This window comes from Euwallacea similis, chromosome 23 (genome assembly GCF_039881205.1).
Source record: "Euwallacea similis isolate ESF13 chromosome 23, ESF131.1, whole genome shotgun sequence".
NCBI classification, from domain to species: domain Eukaryota; kingdom Metazoa; phylum Arthropoda; class Insecta; order Coleoptera; family Curculionidae; genus Euwallacea; species Euwallacea similis.
Genome location: NC_089631.1, coordinates 1,552,061 through 1,572,472, shown reverse-complemented (window position 1 = coordinate 1,572,472; position 20,412 = coordinate 1,552,061). Strand labels below are relative to the sequence as shown.

The 20,412-nt window shown below is 36.1% G+C and overlaps 1 protein-coding gene across 3 annotated transcripts in view; it reads right to left on the bottom strand.

The window, feature by feature from the left end:
• LOC136416521 (uncharacterized) overlaps positions 1-19,705 on the bottom strand; it is a 71,930-nt gene extending 52,225 nt beyond the window's left edge. For all 3 annotated transcript variants that reach the window (XM_066401719.1, XM_066401723.1, XM_066401724.1), the window contains exon 1: positions 19,400-19,705. The gene's annotated coding sequence lies outside the window, so the exon portion shown is untranslated. The remainder of the gene's footprint in view (positions 1-19,399) is intronic.
• Between the last annotated feature and the right edge of the window lie 707 nt (positions 19,706-20,412).

Below are 20,412 nucleotides of genomic sequence, written 5' to 3'. Positions count from 1 at the left end.
TTATAATAAAACATTATTTACTTTCCCTGTATAGGCCCAAAGAGGAATTTAAACATGTTCGTGCAAACGGTAGTTAATCAATTAAATCTGCGGTCTTTCACGTCAGTCACTGGCAAAAAGTGCACCCCTTTTTCCTTTTTCCCCCATGTCGTTTGCATTTTCATAGAGTTGTTAAACATTTCGACGTATTTCGCTATAAATGTAAATCGCAAAGTCCAATACCACCCAGCACAGGTGATGCGAAATTAACAATTAGCTCTCGCGTCTGCTTCCAGGACCTTAAATTGCCGTGATGTGCGTTTTTAAAACTACGAGCCTGGAAACTTCTATCGAATATTATAGTGAGCGTTCCAAGCTGTTGCAATTTTCCAAATTTAATATTGTATCGTTCAGAGGTGTTTCCGTCACTTGGTGAGCCCTTGACGTCACAAGCACGAAGATGTCTTCCAACCCCCGGGGGCGCAGCCACATTTCGAATTTATTTCTCTATGGGTTTTTCTAAGCCGGGGGGCGTCTAGACGCATCGCTAAATGGAAAAAAAACTGGGGTGTTTTTCATGTCATCTCCTCGAGGGTGATTTAAATTAAACAATTAGGAACACTGTAGGTCTTCAAAAATGAATTCATTTCTAATTCATTATTAGCTCGTTTGACTATTCGCTTATACAAATAAGCAAGTACACGCAACGCATAAAATTTATCAATTTTCTACATCAGACCCCGCTAATGTTTGCTTTATTATTTAACGGTTAAAGGCAAGGTAAAACAAACATGAAGACATTTGCATGAAAAAGCGCAGGACCGACATACATACATTGTAGAGACCCCTATGGGACTTGATAAAAAAGTCCTGGTTGGAGATAATAGAAGGATGTAACATTCGTCATTTATGCTTTTCTACAGCAGGATTGGCAGGTTTTGGGCGGAGCCATGATTTGACAATGTGGTTAGAGGCGTCCTGTATATTATTACTTTTTGTCTTTAACAGGAAAGCGACATAATGTATAAATTTTGCAGAATAGGTTGTTCTATCTCTCTATGAGCTCCGGCAAAAGCATTGTCATAACGTCATCCGTGGAGAAGTTTAGTAATATAAAACTTACACTATAGGTATTCTATTTCGCGTTGCTCAAACTTCATGCAGACTAACCCGAAGCTCCACTTTAAGTGGTGCAGCAGTAAGAGCTAAAATATGCAAAGGGCCTCAAGTTTCCATTTTGACATTAACCAATTAAATTCAATTTATTCTTCAACTATAAGAGTGTCATTCAACTACCTCATTTTTTTATATTGAAATCCCGGTCTATTTCTCTGAACTGTGATGCAATTGCGGCTTACTTTAGATCGGCTTAATGGTGTCATGCATAAAGATACCCGACGCGACGTCTTAATGAACTTATCTAGGATAATGTTATAATTACTCCACATAATATTTAACTTTTAATAACGTTATTCAACGATCAAACAGTAAACCTGTGGGCGTAGCAATGCAGCCGAGATTAATCACACAATGAATTTATAATCAACTCTTAACGAGAATAATAGTATAGGTCAAATACTTTTATTGCTTCGTATCTATTTGGGTCGAATAATAGGTTGCATTTAAGTCCATTATTACTTAATATTATGGTGCTAAACAATGGATTTCTTCGGCTAATCTGTAAGGACATCGATACGTTCTTTCATTTATCGAATGGTGTTTTATTTGTCTGATGATTTTACGCCTACAACTTACCGGGTTATTCGGGTTTCAATGTCAAATATTTATGTCTATTAAGTGCGTTTTTTTATTATGTGGAAATACAGACGACTTAGATATCAGAAAGGTCGAGGCAATACAGGTAATCACTCAAAAATTTCAGCTTTACGTAATCTAAACTAACCTGAGGAGATAAATCAAAGATCCGCTGAAGAGCGTTAAACTCATTTCCAGGTAATTCGAATTCACATGAGAAGATTCTAATAGACTCACGAATTATGTGTGTTCTGAATGAGAAAACTTGGAATGCACAGTGAGCACTAGAACATTCGAATAGAAATTCGCATCGTTAACTATTTTCAAGATTCATACTTAGATACGAATTTCTGGTGACCTAAATAATAAAAAATACTGCTTTGACTATCAAAACTCTCATTAGCCACCACTGTGCTAATGTTCTACATCACGACCAGCGCCACCTATTCCGCAGTATATACCCAACTGCCTTTGTTTATTATATGAGCTTAGACCGAAAGCTACAACATCGATCCAGCTACCCTAAGCAGTAAAGTAGGCTCTGGATGCAGTGAACACGCTGTATTTTTTGCCTTAGTTTAACAGTGTGTGTCAGAACAATACGACTACAAGGTATACAGCAGTAACGTTATTTCTGAGCCATAGGTTGATGCGAATAGTTGTGGCAAAAGAGAATTTAAGCCGATAAATTAGGGTTTTTTTCACAGGTATTGAATGATTTTGTTTTAGATTTAGGCTTTTATGAAGACATGTTCGACTCTGTTTCATCGAACCTGAGAAAACTTTCTGAAGTTTAAAATGCATCTAGAAGCGCTAAGCTCTCAGAACACTTACGAACGAATGTACAAATGACCCGAGGAGACTTGTTTAGCCTTTCAACTAACTTGATCTAAAGTGAGGCATTATATTAACTGCTATCGGTAATTTCGAAAAACGCACCTACTGCAATAACCTAAACCAGCCCAAAAGAACATTACTGAATGCCTCGAGCAGAAGTTTGTCTGAGTGCATGATGTGTTCCAACAGGAAAAAACACCAACTGCGAATCGTCAGAAGCAGTCAGAAATATGTGCAAGAAGTCACAATCGGTACGCTGCGCATATCTTGAACGAACCAGAATCGATTCACCCTTCGTTGGAACAAGATTCTTATTGACAGCTTCATCAGTCTCACAAATAGAACATGAAATTCGAACGACTTTCCCAACCTTTTCGCTCTGAATACTTTACCGTATCGAGCGATCCTGCATTAGTTACATAGTTGGATTAATGCCACCCCCCTGGATCATAAAAACCCCCATAAAACACGAACCGGGCTTTAAAAACCTAAAAACTTTCTTAAGTACCCTCCGAATGACTTGCATGATCTCAACCGAGCGTGAATGTGGCGATAAGGAACCGGGGAATATTTAAAAGTAAACAGGGTAAAAAATCTAAATCTCCGGCCGGTATGGAAAATCTGGTGACTGTAAGGAAGCCATTGTTTAAAATTCGAGAATGGGAAAAAATGGAAAACCGTTTTGGAAACAGCTGGATCGCGTTTTATCGAATAAATATTTAAAATCGTTCGGGGAACGCAGAGCGAATTATTTATTGACTTTTGACGTTTGGTTTTCTATTTTGTAGCAGCGGTGAATTCGAAGATCTAGACGCAAACGATTTATTCTTGAAACGTGCAAATATAGAGTTTTCCTCATAAGTAATTTCGCAAGTAACTCATTGTTCTAACCAGCAGTTGGCTCTCGTTATGCGAACTACATGATAATTTTCCACGTTAAAGCCCATAAAATATTCCCGCCCTTAACTTTAAATAACAAGATTACCATCCAAATTCCTAAGTTACTTCTGAGAGTTTATCAGGGTTGGAAGTTGCTCTCTAATTGTTTAAGTTATGCCGTACATTCGGGACATAATATCCGATAACACATGAAAACAATCATCGTTATGAGTGCTTAATTGTTAGTGGAGGTAATTAATTTTTCAGGTTTCTTTTGCACGAACAGTCAAGAAAGTCAAAATCGCAGAATCGCTTTACCACTGTGTACATATTAAGGAGCCTTAAGATCATTAATTCTTATATGTGGTACATAATGTAATTGCATTGCTTTGGAAATGAAGACATACAGTTCTCGCTAATTTCAGGTCGTTTATGGAATTCGTGATAAAATCAATACGAATTTTGACCGTGATTAATTATCGATTTGTTGATTGATTTTGCCGGCCTTTTCAATTTAAACGCAAGAAAACGATTTGCAGAACTTTGACCCTCATTTAATCATCACTTTAATCTCTTACGGTTTGATAGGTCTCTGTGGGAAGCAACAATTACTATTTGTTACTGCTTGTGCATATGCCATTTCCTATGTAAAAGGTTTTCATAGTCCGGGGCGATTCGGCAGAAGAGTAGGGAATTCTTTGGCAATTAGACACTCCATTAGCCCTGATTAAAATTTATCGTTTTAGATTTAAACTATAAATATTTACTTAAATTAGAGAAACAAATGCCTCATCCTGGATATGCAGTTTCTAGCAGCTTCGTCAAAACGCATTAAATATCGCAAAATCAATTACGTAACAAATTGTTTGTCTATCAGGGAAACACTGAGCAGAGCCACTTGAGTAGATATTCCGACTACGTTGGCGTAGGCTCGTCGAAACGACTCATTTGATATTCAGGCCAAATTGGTCCGCGGGTTTCCGGAGATGTAACAAGTCAAAAATTTAAAAATGAATATCATTTTGTCAAGAAATAACCCTCTTTGTCGTTTTATCAATTTTCTAATACAAAAAAACTGTTTATAATCACTCAAATACTCATATGGCAATCGAGTTAACCTCAAATATGTAGTTATCACACCTTATTTAATCCTCGCCACTAACAGTTGTTCGCTCATTTACGTCATTGACATCTTTTAGTTAAGGTATAGTCAGTGACAGGATCCTGACGATGCCACCAAATTGTATCAAATTTCTTGCGGCGACCTTCAGTCAAACTCATGGCAGCTAATTACGTCGCAAAAGAATTTTGTTTTGGAAGGATTTGGGAAGAATTTCTTCACGTTTCTGCACCTCAAAAAATGTTATTAAATAATAACTATCCAGATATTTCTGTGTTTGTGAATAAGACTCATGGCTGGAAAACTGGATATTATTAATTTGGCATTACTTTTACAGCTTTTATGATACAACGCGACATATTAATATACCGGGATACAGGGAAAAACACTCGTATTAAAACTTCAATGGAAAATAATGGAAAAGTTCATAAAGTGAACATGAAATGTTTCAATTAGAGAAAACTGGATACAGCACTAATTTAGGCATGACTGAAAGTTTCCGCTTTTGTAGTTATATGACTTCTCATTCCAAACATATTTCCTGATATTTCTCTATCATCCTTAAACTGCATCTGAGCACTCGTAGTGCATGTATAAAAAGCAATTAAAAACTTAATATTCTGCACTAACCGCTGTAACTTAAAACCCACTCGTGACTCACTAAACGTTCGTCCGAATTGATTGGTACACATTTTTGACAGCTCAATAGCCAGACTGGCGTTTCTTCCTTTTATGTAGGGAATGGACTTTTAGCAGGAATATTAATTACCATTACCGCAACCGATTCCTCGAGTGCTAAAAACGCATCTACGAACATTCATCACTCGCAGCCATATAGCTAGACAAAAAAAGTTAAATCATCAGGGTTACACAATGAAAGCCGTTTACAATTTTCTTAATGAGCCTCAAGGATTCCAACACATTAAAGAGTCAAAAAGGGAAAGTTGCGATTTATAGGTAGACGTATCTAGAAAAACATGCATCTACAGAGTTATGCCTGGGTTACATCATCGGGCACACTCGTTTGGCTAACAACAATGCATAATTTCCCATAAAACTTGTACAATGCAAGCCATATTAATATTTTAAAGGTGCGTAGATCACGGCAAACACCTTGTCTTGTTAAGTCGAGCTGTAGGTAAAGGTTTTTAGAAATTGTAATTGCCAGGAATAACGAATTCCTTCCTAATGGCTGAAGCACCTATTTCTTGCCACCGGCCCCTTACATCATCAGAGGGGTATTCATTTAACGAATCAAGAGTAATAAATTTACTAGCAACGACGTAATCTTGTTTGCTGCTGGCAAGAAGGTAAAGGAGTGTTTTAATTGACGACCAAAGGCACCACTGATTGTTAATGTGGATGTTCGTTTTTTCGTCGAGAATTGGACGCGTGACGAAATCCATCCTCCAATCACCTACGTAAATATCGCCGAATTTTGAAATCGTGTCATATCTACCTATAAACCGTTTTAGTTTGTAAACGAGAAACACGAAACAGCTGGGATAAATAAATTCTACACGTATTCCTGGAATATAGAGCACCGGTTTTGGGTTAGCCTCCAGGCATTGAAAGCACAACGAGGTTTTCAATATAGAGGCTCAAAGATCAAAAATTGATGCGTTTGTTTGCACGGCCGAGTTATAGGACAAAAAGGATTTGAATTCGAATTATTGGGGGCGATTCATGAAATGCGTTGATCATGTTTTGAATCACCACCTGGGCATTCATTAATCCCTGCACTACAAATTGTTGGAAATTTCGTAGTACCGTGAATAGAAAATTATCAGAGTGGTTAAATATAAATTAAACTTAACGCTAGTGATAAAATAGAGGGTCACGGTGTAGACACAAATTTAAAGTGCAAACAGAAGTTACATCTACCTGTATATTACGTACTGAAGCTTTAATAGCAATTCTGCGGTTAGTGGCATTTTTGTGGTTATTTGTACTCGAGGTTGTACGCTCTGCTTACCTGAAACAAAAAAGTACATTTAAATTATTGTATTTGGGGCCCTTCAAGATCTACATTATAGCAGCTAAAATTCTTAAAATGAAAATATGCAAGGAAAGATGCAAAGCGGAAATTGAAGCGCTTGTAAAAAAAATTCAAAGCCAGATAGTTGAAGAGGGAGAGGGAGAAAGTAGAGAGGGGGAGGGCAGGTGGTAGAAAACGGGGTGTTAGAGAGTGGCGGGGTAGGAGATGAGAAAGAAGGGGGGGGGGGATACAAAGATAATTGTCAACTTAATTCATGGAAAACTACATTCCTTAAATATTAAAATAAATAAAAACAAATCGATCACTCGTATGTTCAATAATTCAATCGGTCACAGAATGTAAATTCCTCATTGAATTGGTAACAAGTGAAATAAAAGCTGATGTGAACATGGGTCCGGAAATGTCTCGTTTCCGAGATACCGAAGGCAAAGGTTTGAAATTAAAAAAACCGTCCTTCATAAATTCATAATTCAAAAAGTTTTTTTTTCAAATTCTTCAAGGGGTCTTTCTATACAAATGTGCCTGAAGGTAAAGGAAAAATCACGTAAACTGGAAAACAGTGTAAAAGGCAAAAAAGTGTGAGAAAAACTAGAAACTCGAAATTTGCAATATGTAGAGGGGAATATACAAAATTCGATTTAATCTGTAGACTTTTCAGCTATACAGGGTATTTCAGATACTTTAGTACAAATTATGTGCTAAGATGTCAAAAGGTAATTGGACGTGCACTTACTCTTGTCTGTGAAGGTGTCCAGAACACCCTGTAAAAGTTTTCTATAAGACGGCCCACCTCTCTAAAATCATGAACTGTATATTCCTATAATAATCACCGAATTCGCAGCAGCTTTTTCGTTTCTCTATTACAGCCACCATTTTGCACAAAAAACCTCTCTTCTCCATTCCACTTCGATTTGATTTCTCTTCCCCATCATCCCCATTTTGGTTCCAAATAATATTGTTCCGGCGAGCGGCCGCCCCAGACTATTTAATGTTTCCACGGTTCTAAGAAAATTATTGAATTTTCTTATCATAAAATTTCAGCTATACGGGGTGTGTCTTTTTTAAGTGCGTTCACTATTGCTGTTTTCGAAACGATGACCTTTTTTTAATAAGAGGACTGTTGTTAAATAATTAGTGAGTCAACGACTGGTACAGATATAAGAACAAAGCGATTGCATTAAGCGATGTTAAAGCGTTTAGTAATGAAATAGTGATTTATTAATGAATTATCAGTTGGCGAATGGTAGTTATGTTAATTTGATGAGTCAATAAATAGTGTTTACGTTGAACGCGAGTGTACTAGCACCAATGGAACTCCGAAATTGCTATAATATATCCAAATTCTTGCTGCAGAACCCTCAATTACCCTTATACCGATCACAAGTGATTGGTTCTTGTGTTCGAACTAGTGAACAGAATAACGTGATACACTCTCTGCAGTACGTTCAGCACGAAAATAATCGACGACCCATATTCAGCCTTGTACCGATTGAAAATTATGAGCGATATTGCCGTTAAAATTTAGTCAAAGAATAGTCGTGAGGTAGCAATTAAAAAATGTTCCTTTTGATGAATGGCATTTCGTTTGAAACAATGTGTTGCCTGTAGAGGTGAGCGTATCTGACCGGTACGCCGCTGCGAGGGACCCATTGCGCAGTCTTTGCAAGTACCACTCTATCATACTATGCTTTAGATTAGAGTGTATGATCAACTTCGAGGAATCCTTTTTAAAAATTTTTAATATAAAGCCAACAGGGACGCAACTGAATCAAAAAATCCACTTCTTCATCTCTACATTTTCAGGTAGAGGTTGCTCGAGGGATTCGAAAGAAGAGAGGTATATCGTACTTCGTGCGATTACTCGATGCAAACAAGGCCAACGGTAAATGCAGGTAAAAGTTAGCCACAAAATCATTTGTGAAATTGATAATAATGGAGGCTTATACAGTCTATAGAAGTTTATGTGGGTTGCGCTTTGGAATATCTCAAGTGTTTTATAACGTTTGCCGAGAGGGAAGGTGAGGAAATTCCGAATTCGTGGGAATTGGTAATAGCAGAATTTGTGCATTCATTGCTGTTTCTGAAAGAATTCAACTCACAGTATGTAACATTTCTCAAGAGTCTTTATTTTATGTCGTGGCCCGAAAATTTTTGCTTTAAATGGCCTTAGCAGACGTTTCTCCAAAATTTGTAAACTGGCGAGCTGTGGCCAGCTGGAGAAGGAAAGATGTGGATTTTCCAGAATTTATGCGTTAATTTTTGTTTTTGAAATTATAATACATAACGGGAATATAACTTTATGTAGGTTGGACTTGAAAATATCTCAAATGTTTTAAGTTGTCGACAGGGGAGGTGCGGAAATTCCGAATTCGTGGGAATTGGTAATAGCGAGACGAGAATATTTCTGGCATGACTAAGTTTCGAACTTTCGCAGTTGTTACGTTTACGCCGAGGAAGTAATTTGTAGTGGAACACCTACCCTTAATCAATCAAAACCGTCAGCCCTCCGTTTTATCTGGCGAAGCCTACCCGGTAATTTTTATAAGTTCCACAACGACAGGTGCTAGAAATTTAGACCCTAATTGCATTGCGATAACGCCCTTTTGGCTTTTCCCTTCGCACCTTCTGTGGCCTTTGTCGGTGGCTTTCTTAATTATTGTTTTATTGAGTCTGGGAAGACCTTAAAGTATTTCCAGTGAATGCACATTAATGTTGTTGCGAGTTGTTTTACCAACTACTCAGGCATATTGTAAATTTTATGATAAAACCCAATATATTCTACAGAGGAAGCTTTAATTTGTAAACGCCGTTCGTTACACAAACTGCATCAGCCTTAGCTCAGTAATTGGATTAATTAGTTCAATATCTTCCATAGTCACGTCGCATTAAAGCAAGGCCATTTTTACGAAATGCACCTAAAACAATGCTGCGTCATTGATTATCTTCAATTATTATCTATGACTAAACATAAATTCCTCCCTGCCAACTGAAATAATCGACTTTAGAATTGGTAGCTATCTCCGAGGTCTAATTTTCATATCATAAGGGGATCTGGGATGGCAGAGTGCGGTTATGAGGGGAGAAGATCATTAATATTTTAAAAAACTGTGTAGGGGTCAGCGAAATTCAGGATTTAAGTCAAGGATATTTCAGTCATCGATCGTCGCAAAAAGCAAAGTATGTGTAACCTTGCAAAGTCGACAAAGGCGTATGCGAGGTTCATCCAGAAAAATTGGGTTTTGCCACTATTTTTGTAGGATAAGTATGCGCTTCTCATTAACATTTATATTGTGCTACAGTGATTTAAGTTTTCTTCTTTTGCGGTCGCATACAAAGGAGTTAATAAAGTTACTGTTTACCGTATAGATTAGAGTCAAGAAATTAACAATAGATATCACTTGAAAAACATTTATTCATTGCTTTTTTTCTCGTTTTAAGTATGGTAAAGAGTCTCTTTAATTTGACGAATCCACTAGGGATCCTCGTGTTAGTCATTTTTACTCAATAATTTCCCGATTTCGCAGGAATTTTTACTAAAAATTGGAGCAAAAAAGTGGTTTAACAGAAATTAATACATATACAGAAAATATTGAATATCTCTCTCTAGCAACAAAAACTTGTAAAGCTCTCGCTCGGGTTAGTTCAGGTTAGTACAGTAAAATTATTTTATCGCACGCCCCTAGAAAAATAAATACATACAAAAATCCATATTAATTTGCCAAATTTGAATCAAAATAGAAAAACCCAACTTGTAACCCTTCAAGCCGAACCCCTTGAACACTCTTTGTCTCATTAAGACATCAAATCTCATAGAAATCTTCTTTGAATTGAATTCAAAGACCTCGGAGTCAGAGATGATTTATCAGTGAAGACAAGAAAATTATGACATTCTGGTTTTATTCTAGTCTTTCAAGATGTTTCTGGCGACTTTAAGGTTTGATTTCCTTCCACCAGCCCCTCACAAAAAACACATTAACGCAATGAATAACCGCCTATTTAAAAATGCATGCGGTTGCTATATCGCACTTGGGACTACAAGCGCTATACTAACGAAATTAGAATTTGTTTTAAACCTCCCCACGTGGACCAAGGTCCGGGCGCGAAATCCAATTAACAACTACTTTAAACAGGGGGCCCCTGAGCTCGGCCTCCTGTATATGGATGTGCGAATAGCAAGTTCTTAATCCCTGGCAAAAACGTTTTCCAGCAAACCGGGAATACCGACGAACCCCCGGAAGTGAGAAAAAGGATTATATTGTTTGGGGATTTAAGTATTTTCACTCGTTTTATTAGGTAGGTTTTGCATCAGCCGTTATTTTTAGAGAAAAGGTCACTCGATACCAAAAGGCGCTAGAAAGAAATACCTTTGTCTGACTACATGGGTGACGCAAAGACTAATCCAAAAAAAATCTGAGATATTGATTCTGAGAGCTTTCAAGATTTGCAACATTCGTGGAAATTCCCAAAAATTCAATGTTTTTATAACGTGAATTTTCGGCAGTTTAATAACAATATGCCCACCGCAACAGTTCTTAAAGTTTGTGACAGAGGTATTTTGAAATTACCATTAACCCTCGCAAATGCATAAACACATCAATCAACCAATCACTTAACTTGTTGTACGACTGATAAAAGAAGTAAATGTCCACATTTAGTTTTAAGATCCTCTATAAGCACTTGTTCTGTGTCCATTGCGCTGCAAAGTGCCCTATATAATGCTACTGAGTCAAATGAGAGTGGTCTACAAGTAATTTTATTTCTGAACCGGTTGGTGAAATGGAACCTCTTGAATCAAAGATCAATAAAATTACATTGGATAGAACATTTATACTGGCATGTTCCTCTTCAGTCTATGGCTTGGCCGATGCCGGTCAAGCCATGACGTCAACATGACGTATGCCTCAGCATCTACACGGTACCTGCCTTTTTAATGTGACGAAAAAATGACGTCATTGACTGTGTGTCACCAAAAATTGTTGACAAATTGCTGCGCCCCAGTTCTACAATCTCATTGATAGATTTTCCTTTAAAATAACTATAGAAGTAACTGGTAATTATTCAATAACAATAGTTTCCACCTTCAGAACTACTTATTTGGCTAACAATTCAATAATGGTGGATTTCCAGGAGGGTTGACGTCAGCGGTTATAGAATGATTTTATAGAACGACTAGGGCTATTTTTAACGTGAGGCCCATGGTGAAGGGCGATGCGACACCTCTCCCTAATCCAGAGGTTTTATTAAAGGTATAATTAGATACATTTTCCGAGGCCGAGCTTTTATTATGAAAGCCGTTTTCCACTTCATAAAAGTTTATTAGAAAAAAGGAGAGCGGGCCATGAGAATAAAGCAGGTGCTCCCGGAAAAAAGTTTTGCCGTAAATCAAGGCTAATTTTTTCCTAGAGTGGAATTTTATTGTTTCGCGTTAATCATGGAAAAAGTGACGTGAAAAATGGCCCTCGCTGACGGATCTTTAACGATTTCCCTTAGGGCCCTTTTCTTCGTACGTGCATAGATGCACTCCAAGGGCATACAAATTCTATCTCGTTCCTTAATTAAAATTCTACGTTCCAATTCCGGCGCTAGACGGAAATTAATTTCTTTTTTAATAAAGTGAACACTTTAGGAAAATAATACGGCCTCAGGTGCATCCTATTCAGAGGGCACTTAATCCAAACAACAAGGGTAAAATGACTACTTCATCAACTTCAATAAATAATAAACTTCCAGCCAAGGGACAGGACCGCAACTTTGAAAAGCAAACATAAAGGGTGCAAATGGGCAAATAGTTGTTAAGTGGCCGACGGGTATTCACCGGACACTTGGCAAAATGCTTTAGAAACTTGGTAAAGCATGATAAATAACGGAAGTGTCCAAATTGGTGGAAAGGGCGGCGAAGGATCGCAGAACTTGCGAAAGGGAATAGCCAGACGGGCTAATATTTGATAATTGATGAGTTATGTGGGGTCCGATACTTCGGACAAGGTGTCTCCTAATGGCTCTAGTTGGAGCTCGAATTTGTCGGTTTCAGGTGAATGGGGTCAAAATTATTAACTACTTGTTGCCAATTTTAAGTTTCAAGGAAAACGATGTTTCCACGAATCACTGTTTTAATGCGAAACTCGTAGAAAACGTTTCGCCGAACGACGAACTATACAACGAACCACACGGCAAACGATAACACCGATTTGGACGAGTTCGCAAATCGTGTCATTTGTGTAACCCGTTTGCAGTGTTCCCACATCACTTGTCGGTTTTGTGCCGAACACCAAAGGGAATGCGCGTTGCTTGCTATTTGAAGGTACACGACAAACAGGTTGCGTTCGTGGTTCGATTCGTTGAAATAGAGATATTCGGGCTGTTCGCGATTCTGTTTGCCGATCGGTGCGTTTTATCGCTTGTTATTCGGCATAATGTGCAAGTTTGCAGAACGCTTAGGGGCAAACTACAAACTGCATATAAAAATGATTGATGGGCTACACGAAAAACTATTAGCCGACTATCGTAACTGACTGTAAGTTTAAGTAAAAAAGTGAATGAACAAAAAAATTTTCGTGTTTCTGACATTGAAAGGTCAGTACCGAAGAGTGTAATTTTGATAGACATTGTAATGGTGACGAGTGAGTTTAACTTTTTAAAATGCCTCGCAGTGTGAATATTGTCGAAGATTTTAATCAACTACGTGTGTTAACTGCTAAAAATGCATGTGCGAGTCAGTCACAGATTGCAAAACAATATCAACTAGTAAGATCTACTGGGTGTATAATAATTAGAAGGTGCTGTCAAAAGGGATCGTGTGCTGGAGGTGCTATCAAAAGTCGGGTCGTCCCAAAAAAGCTGAGGAAAACTTGCTAGGGCCATAAAGCCTCGGTTAATGACCACAGATATATGTAGCAAATTATTGTTTTTATCGGAAATATTCTTTAAAAAGGTAATAGGTTTTATTTACACAATTTTATTAAGATAAAGTCACAACATTCATTAGCCATACTAATAACATGAAATACAAGATAAAGATTAAAAAACTATTCAGAAATGTTACCACGCTCCACTTCCAGATTCAAGCAGTAGTGGTATATTGTGTTTGCATGCAAAATATGAATGCACTCTATGCAATGATTTTTATTTAAATAACATGACTAACATCTTTTTCTTTTTTTACTTATGTTTGTTGAAGTGATAGCCTTGAGCTAAACTTCTGCTACCGAAGGTGTTTGGTACTGCTTGTATTCCTACAACTAATTCTTGATGTCTTTTGGTAGATTTGTGACCTGCGCTCTTCTTAGATGTTAATTTTACAGTGTTGGACCTAATTTTTGCAGATGCTCTCACCGTGAACTAAATTCATTTTGATTTATTCTACAGTATGTTCCCGAATGGGGTTGCCAAGAGGAAAAACTTTCTTATTTCTCATTTAAAAAATGTATTCTTCATAAAAATTCTTGTTCCAAAACGGTTGAATCAATTTTCACTGTTTCAACTTTTCTTTTCGCTACAGAGAAATTAGAAAAACAGGTTCAAAAATTAATTCTTGTTTTCATGTGCAGCATACACGCAACCATAAACAACATCAAATTTTCCAAAGTCTTCTACAGGAACTTCATCAAGTTTTTCCTCATCAACAAAAGCTAAGCGATTCAGATCTCCAACGTGCTCTGTATTATTTAGGTCAAATATTCTTTTACTCATCTTTATCACTTGCAAAAATAATAAATAAAGTCGCTTATTCAGGGCGTACGCGAACTCGCGTACTCAGGTGCAACAAGATTAGTCGCGTTGTTCCCAAGAGGTATGTACGTATGTTATGCCAACGTTCACATCTTGCTAGACGCTGAATAAGATATTCGGCGTATCGATTGTATGGTTTATATTATTTTTTCCGATTACGAATCGGGTCTCTAAAAGGGCCAGAACTGATTCGGTATTCTTTGCGACCAGACACCTTGTATTATTTTCTTTGTCATTAAAATCTCGTTACCGAACCGTTAGTTTCAATTTTAAAAATTACTGAAAATTAAACCTACACTCAACATAACTCGTATTGGAACACGTGAACAATTTTATGGCATCATAAAGAATCGGGTAAGGGTCTGGAGCTAGGATACAGTTCAAAATAACTACCTGAAGACTGTTGTTCATTTCAAAACAATATCTTAACTCGTTTTCAAGCAATCTGCATATACGTACATATTAAGCATGTACCTGTTAGATATATACGCAACTAACAGAGGGTTAAAAATATGTCCATTCGAGATGCTTTTCTCTTCTCACATAAAACAAAAGCCAAAATTGAAGAAATAGATGTGCCCTCAATAAGTTCTAGGACAATAGTACTTTATTTTCCAGAAAACCGGCCAAAAACCCCTTGCTGAAGAACATAAAAATAGGACACTAGGGCAGCGGAAGCGTGCTTGTTTCAGCGATGAATCAAAGTTTAATTTGTTCTCTTCAGATTGTATTACCCGTGTATGACGCCCCCTAACGCTCATTTAATGTCAAAGTATACAAAACCTACTATTAAGTACAGTGGAGCTTCAGTGTTAGTTGGGGGATGTTTTTCGGGATATGAAATGAGCCCACTGAATAGAATTGAGGGAATAATGGAGATTTATATACAAAAATATATTGGAAACTCACATGCTGCCTTATGTCGAAGAAAATATGCCTTTGCTATTTACCGTTCAACATGAGAACGAGCCAAAACACGCTTCACAGTTGGTTAAGTGGTTTTTGCAGGATGAATTGGTCCCAGTTATGACATGTCCCTCGAAATCCTATCCGATATTAATCCGATAAAAAATCTTTAGAAGATCCTGAACAACGAAATTAGGCCACAAACTTTCACAAATCGAGATCTACTATTCACGGCTTTGCAAGAATCATGGATAAGCATGGATTTGTTTATTATCGAACGTCTTACATTTTATTTTATTTAATAAAAATTAGGGATATTATACCAGATACTGATCCATTCCATCGTTTTACGTATTATGTTTCAAAACATGAATTTTGATTATTTTTTAAATTAAGTTTATTTTGTTCCCCTATTTTTGGTTAGGACTATATTTATGTTTTCACGTATTTTAACAATATCCGATAATTCAATTAGCTATTTGGTCGAAAAATTCCATTTAATTTAATACAGGCTTTATAGTATGAATTATTAAAAATCCTATATTTTATATTTGTTTATCCTCTTTTAGCCAACACTGTGTATCAGTTTTAATTATTTTCCATATATTGCCCTTACCTTCAGTCGAGGCTTCAGCACTTCTAGTTGAGCTTTTAACAATTTGTGAGATATTTGTTTTAAAATTTCGCTGTAGACAAAACGGATCATGTTCCAGATCAGATGATTGTTGAAAGTTAAAATATAGGACGATATCCTTTGTATATTACAACATATAATGGTACAAATGAGTATTCGGTGCAACTCAACTAAACTTGTTCCATACAAAACTTGTGCCTTGCCTAGGTGCAAAAAATCGACCTAACTTTTTTTGAGTGACAATAACTTCAATATTTTTATGAGTTCTAACACTGTTCTAATCAGAAATGTATTCGGCAAAAAGACTCGTATCTCTAACCGTTTTCGAGATATTTTCAATTATGTGGTTGCGTGCATTTTCAACTTTTGTCAATATTGCGTATCGCAATGTTACTCTCTAGGTGGCACCGCCTGCCAGGGAAAAATATGAAAACAATAAAATTGTTGTTGACTTGAGTAATAAGTTGTAGTTTAATATTATTTGAAGTGTTTTTTCAACAGAATTTTAAAAAAGAGGACTGTTGTACAACATTGTTGGATAACACATTTGCTTTGTAACATCATCATAAAACTTAATTTGTTATTCGAGCCACTGTACTTTTCACGTTCAATTCGGAAATTGCACTTCCAGCACTTTTAGCGTGGCCCAGAGATCTTAGATACGACGCGCAATTGTTAGCAAAACATGGCGTTCCAAAGCCACCTTCGGCAAAAGAGCTGAAAGAATTCAATGTTTATAGACGATACACAAAACGGCATTTATTAGTGAAATATAGCGATTTAGGTGTAGGAACATGATACATCACTTTAAAGGGAATTTAAAATGTTTATTTTGCGATGAAACTCGGTTCGTATACGTGAAATATGACTTTAAGAAACTTTTTCTAACACGTTTTTTCGAAAAAATGAAATCTAAAACCATTTATTGACATTCTTAGAAAAAATGTCAAATTTGACAGGAACTAAGTCATGCGAGGCCAACTATTTCCTTGCGTTTTTCTAATCCAAAGACCAGCACAAACTTTCGTCGCAATCGAATTTACTTTATTAACAATAATAAAACAAATTCCCATATGATGCCGACTTTCTGAAACACGCTGCATATTGCATGTATGTGGTGTATTGATCATCCTTTATGGTATCAACTCTAAGCCGTGCCTTTGCCGAAAGCGAGGTGTAAAGTTTTTTGTATGTTTTTAATACGAAATAAACTAATAATCCAAAAAATCAGGTGTTCTTTCGTTTTAAAGATTCATGAACCACCTCGCTAGTACAGCTGACATTCAGTAAGTTAAAATGAGTGTCGTGTAACTTGCATTTACTACGTGAAAGTGGGTGTCATGTAACTGTCATTTAGTGAATGAAAGTGGGTGTGAGCAAAAGCTTTTTTTTCCTTTCGTGATAAAGCAGAAGTTGTCATGCTCTTGTAGTGGTGCTAAGTGGTATTTTGCTTGACATTAATTTTGATGTTTTTTAATTATCTTTTCTAAACGTCCAGAAGTTTCGCAAAGATAAAATTTCCTAGTTGCAAGAAATTTTTACCACTAAATAATGTTAGTCGATTTTTTAAAACTCAATTTCTTCTACTTCAAGTGTTAATTGCAGAATTTTTAATAGAACTCCTTATTTGTTTTTAGATTTTTTGATAAAAAGTATTTTTCTGAATTTGATGATCCATGACCATTTAATGTTACATCAATATTTAACTGAAATTTTTTTAAAATTTTAACAACATGAATTATGTAGCCCTCTGTATCATCATGGGGCCATCTGAGTTTCTTGTAGTCATCTGCATTCTATCCCATCTTATCCCATTATATTATCATGTGCAAAGATGCCTGGCGCCATGGACAAGTGGAGCCCATTAAGACCCAGGAAGAAGGAACAAGACAAAATGGCCCTTAACCATTGGAAACACATCATTCTTCATCATAATTTTCTGTGAGCAGTTATGCTTTAAGTCTGATAATTGTAAATTACTTTTTTAGTGCAACAAACATAGTTATCAGTGTTATTATTAGCGACAAATATCAAGTGGCAGTTTCAGTTAAAAAAATTTTTAAATGAACAGTGAATTTACAGATATGCTTGAAACGTATTTCCACACTAAAAAGAACTCCAGTGAAGCGGTACATTTTTATTCTACTCATTTTCCTAATAGAGGTACCTAATTGTAATAAATTTAAATGTTTAGAAGACCATTTACGATGATATGGATGTTCTAAAAAATTTTTTTATAACATTCAAGACAATGCATTAATACTCTAAGAAATAAAATTTTTCATTTTTTTTTAGTTAAAAATTGACATACACGCATTAACTTGTCATACGTCATCAAATTGAGAAAAATATCTTCTATTAAAACATGTCAAGAAATACAGAATTCTATTTAAAATTATGAAATTGGCACCTGAAGCAGAAGAAATTGAGTTTAAAAATTCAACTTTGATTGATATTTAGCAGTCTGAACAATACCATTTTATTTGGTTTTTTTATTCATCAAAATCTGTTTGTAAATAACTAAGTTATAGCTTCGTTCGTTTTTTATGAGGCAGCCTGTATAAAATATCTGTTTGAAACCAACTTTATGTAACGAAAGTAATAATATCCTAAGTTGAACTAACAGCTATACATATGTATATCTCAAAAATTACAAATAATTGATTATTTGCCATACTTTGCGCTTATTACCATGCAGTAGATACACATTATTTAAAACATCAGAAACTAAAAAATTGAAGTAATCAAAGAGAAGACACATAATTTCAAACTTAAACATGGTGTCACTAAGAAAATTATAATAGCGTTATTTGAAGCTCACATAGGATGTCAAACAACTCATTCTGCTTTTAAGACATTACAATTGACAAACATTCATGTTATTTTTGTTTAAAATTGTACTTAATTAATAACTTCTTTTTTTGGCTACTCTGTATTTATCATTTTCGGTTTAATTGCAAAATGCTAAACAAACTGATAGGTCAGTGGGGACGTAGACCATGGAAATTTAATATTGACACTACTTGCATATGTAGCACTGAAAGAGATAGATATGGAAAAAGTGAAAATTCTATGACCTACTGCTATGTAGGGCAAAAGAATTGGGGAGAAAAATGTTGGGGATTGATTCCTAAAATTAGAAAAAAAAGGGAATCAGAAAAAGGGGATTTGATTAAGAAATAAGAGATCTGAATTGCATCTTATAACCGCCAAGAATAAAGACAATTTGTGCAGAAGCTGAGTCATTTTATGAGAATTCTTCTACCCCTATAAATTGCCAGTGGCAAACTTAATTTTTCAAGTAAACCGGACGGAACTAAGCTTAACTCCAGCTATAAATCCTTAAGGGCCATTTATGGCTCGCATGGAAAGCACAATAAGCTTCCAATCGATATTTTTAATAAAAATTGGAAGAAACCCTAATATATCAAAATAGCGGCCCAGTGTGATCTTCGCAGCAATGCCCTCTGATACGCCCAATAATACTTTTGACATACATCTAAATATTCAATGAAAACTAGCGGAAACCATCAGAAATTTAATGAAACACTGTAAAACTTACCTGGAAAAGTGCTCCAAAGGGTAAAACAGGGACACAGGGAGATCGGAGATGTCCAAAAAATAACCAGAAACAACTGAAGATCTAACATGGACACTTGCACAGCCGCCCGAACAAAGAAAATCACATTTTTCACGGTCGATTTTCGCGGCCTTTTTGGCTTAAAACCGTAAATTTTTTACGGTTTACACGTAGATTGTTTGTTGTATTTATCATTTAAACATTATTTAGGCGCCGCCTCGATCTATTTGTTTATTTATTCAATCAAAATCGAGATAAGGGACACCGACGAGGAAACATTTCACGACGCCATCTTTGTGTGTTTCTTTGCGTTGTTGCCACTTCTACGATAACGAAAAAACAACCCTTCAGGAATGCTGACAAAATAAACTAGCAGCAAATTGAAGAAGAGTTGGACGTTCATGGCCATTGAAACGTTTGATATATTTTTAGGAAGCTTTTAATCAAATAAAAAGGTAAGACCAAAGATGTGCATGGAATTGCTCATTATGTAAAGTTTAACATGATACATGTCTCTTTTAAAGATGGATTTTTGCCACTTATTTTATTAGATCCTCCTTTACCTGTATTGTCCAAATTAATTAAAATAAAAATTAAATTAAACTAAAATGACAAGCCACATCAGTTTATACAATAGAGTCAACCAAAATGTTCAGCAGTTTATCTTAGTCAAATTGGCAGCGCCGCACATTATTCAATACCTGACATACGTTTTAGGTTTACCTATGCAAGATAGACAAGGAAACAAAGCATCACGCCTCTCGAAACTTGATGAGAGGCACCCCAATTTTCTTGAGTAGGTAACAAAAGACCTTGCCCGGTTTTATTAAGGCGGGTACCAATGAACTAAGGTAATGAAATTTTATGGTAATAAGCTTATTGTATGATTATGTGTAAAATTACCATAATGATTATGGTAATTAGCTAATAATGCTTCTTTTGTTTCGGGGCGTTGGACTTTTGGTTATTTGAGTGTTTCGGCATAATAGGGGCAA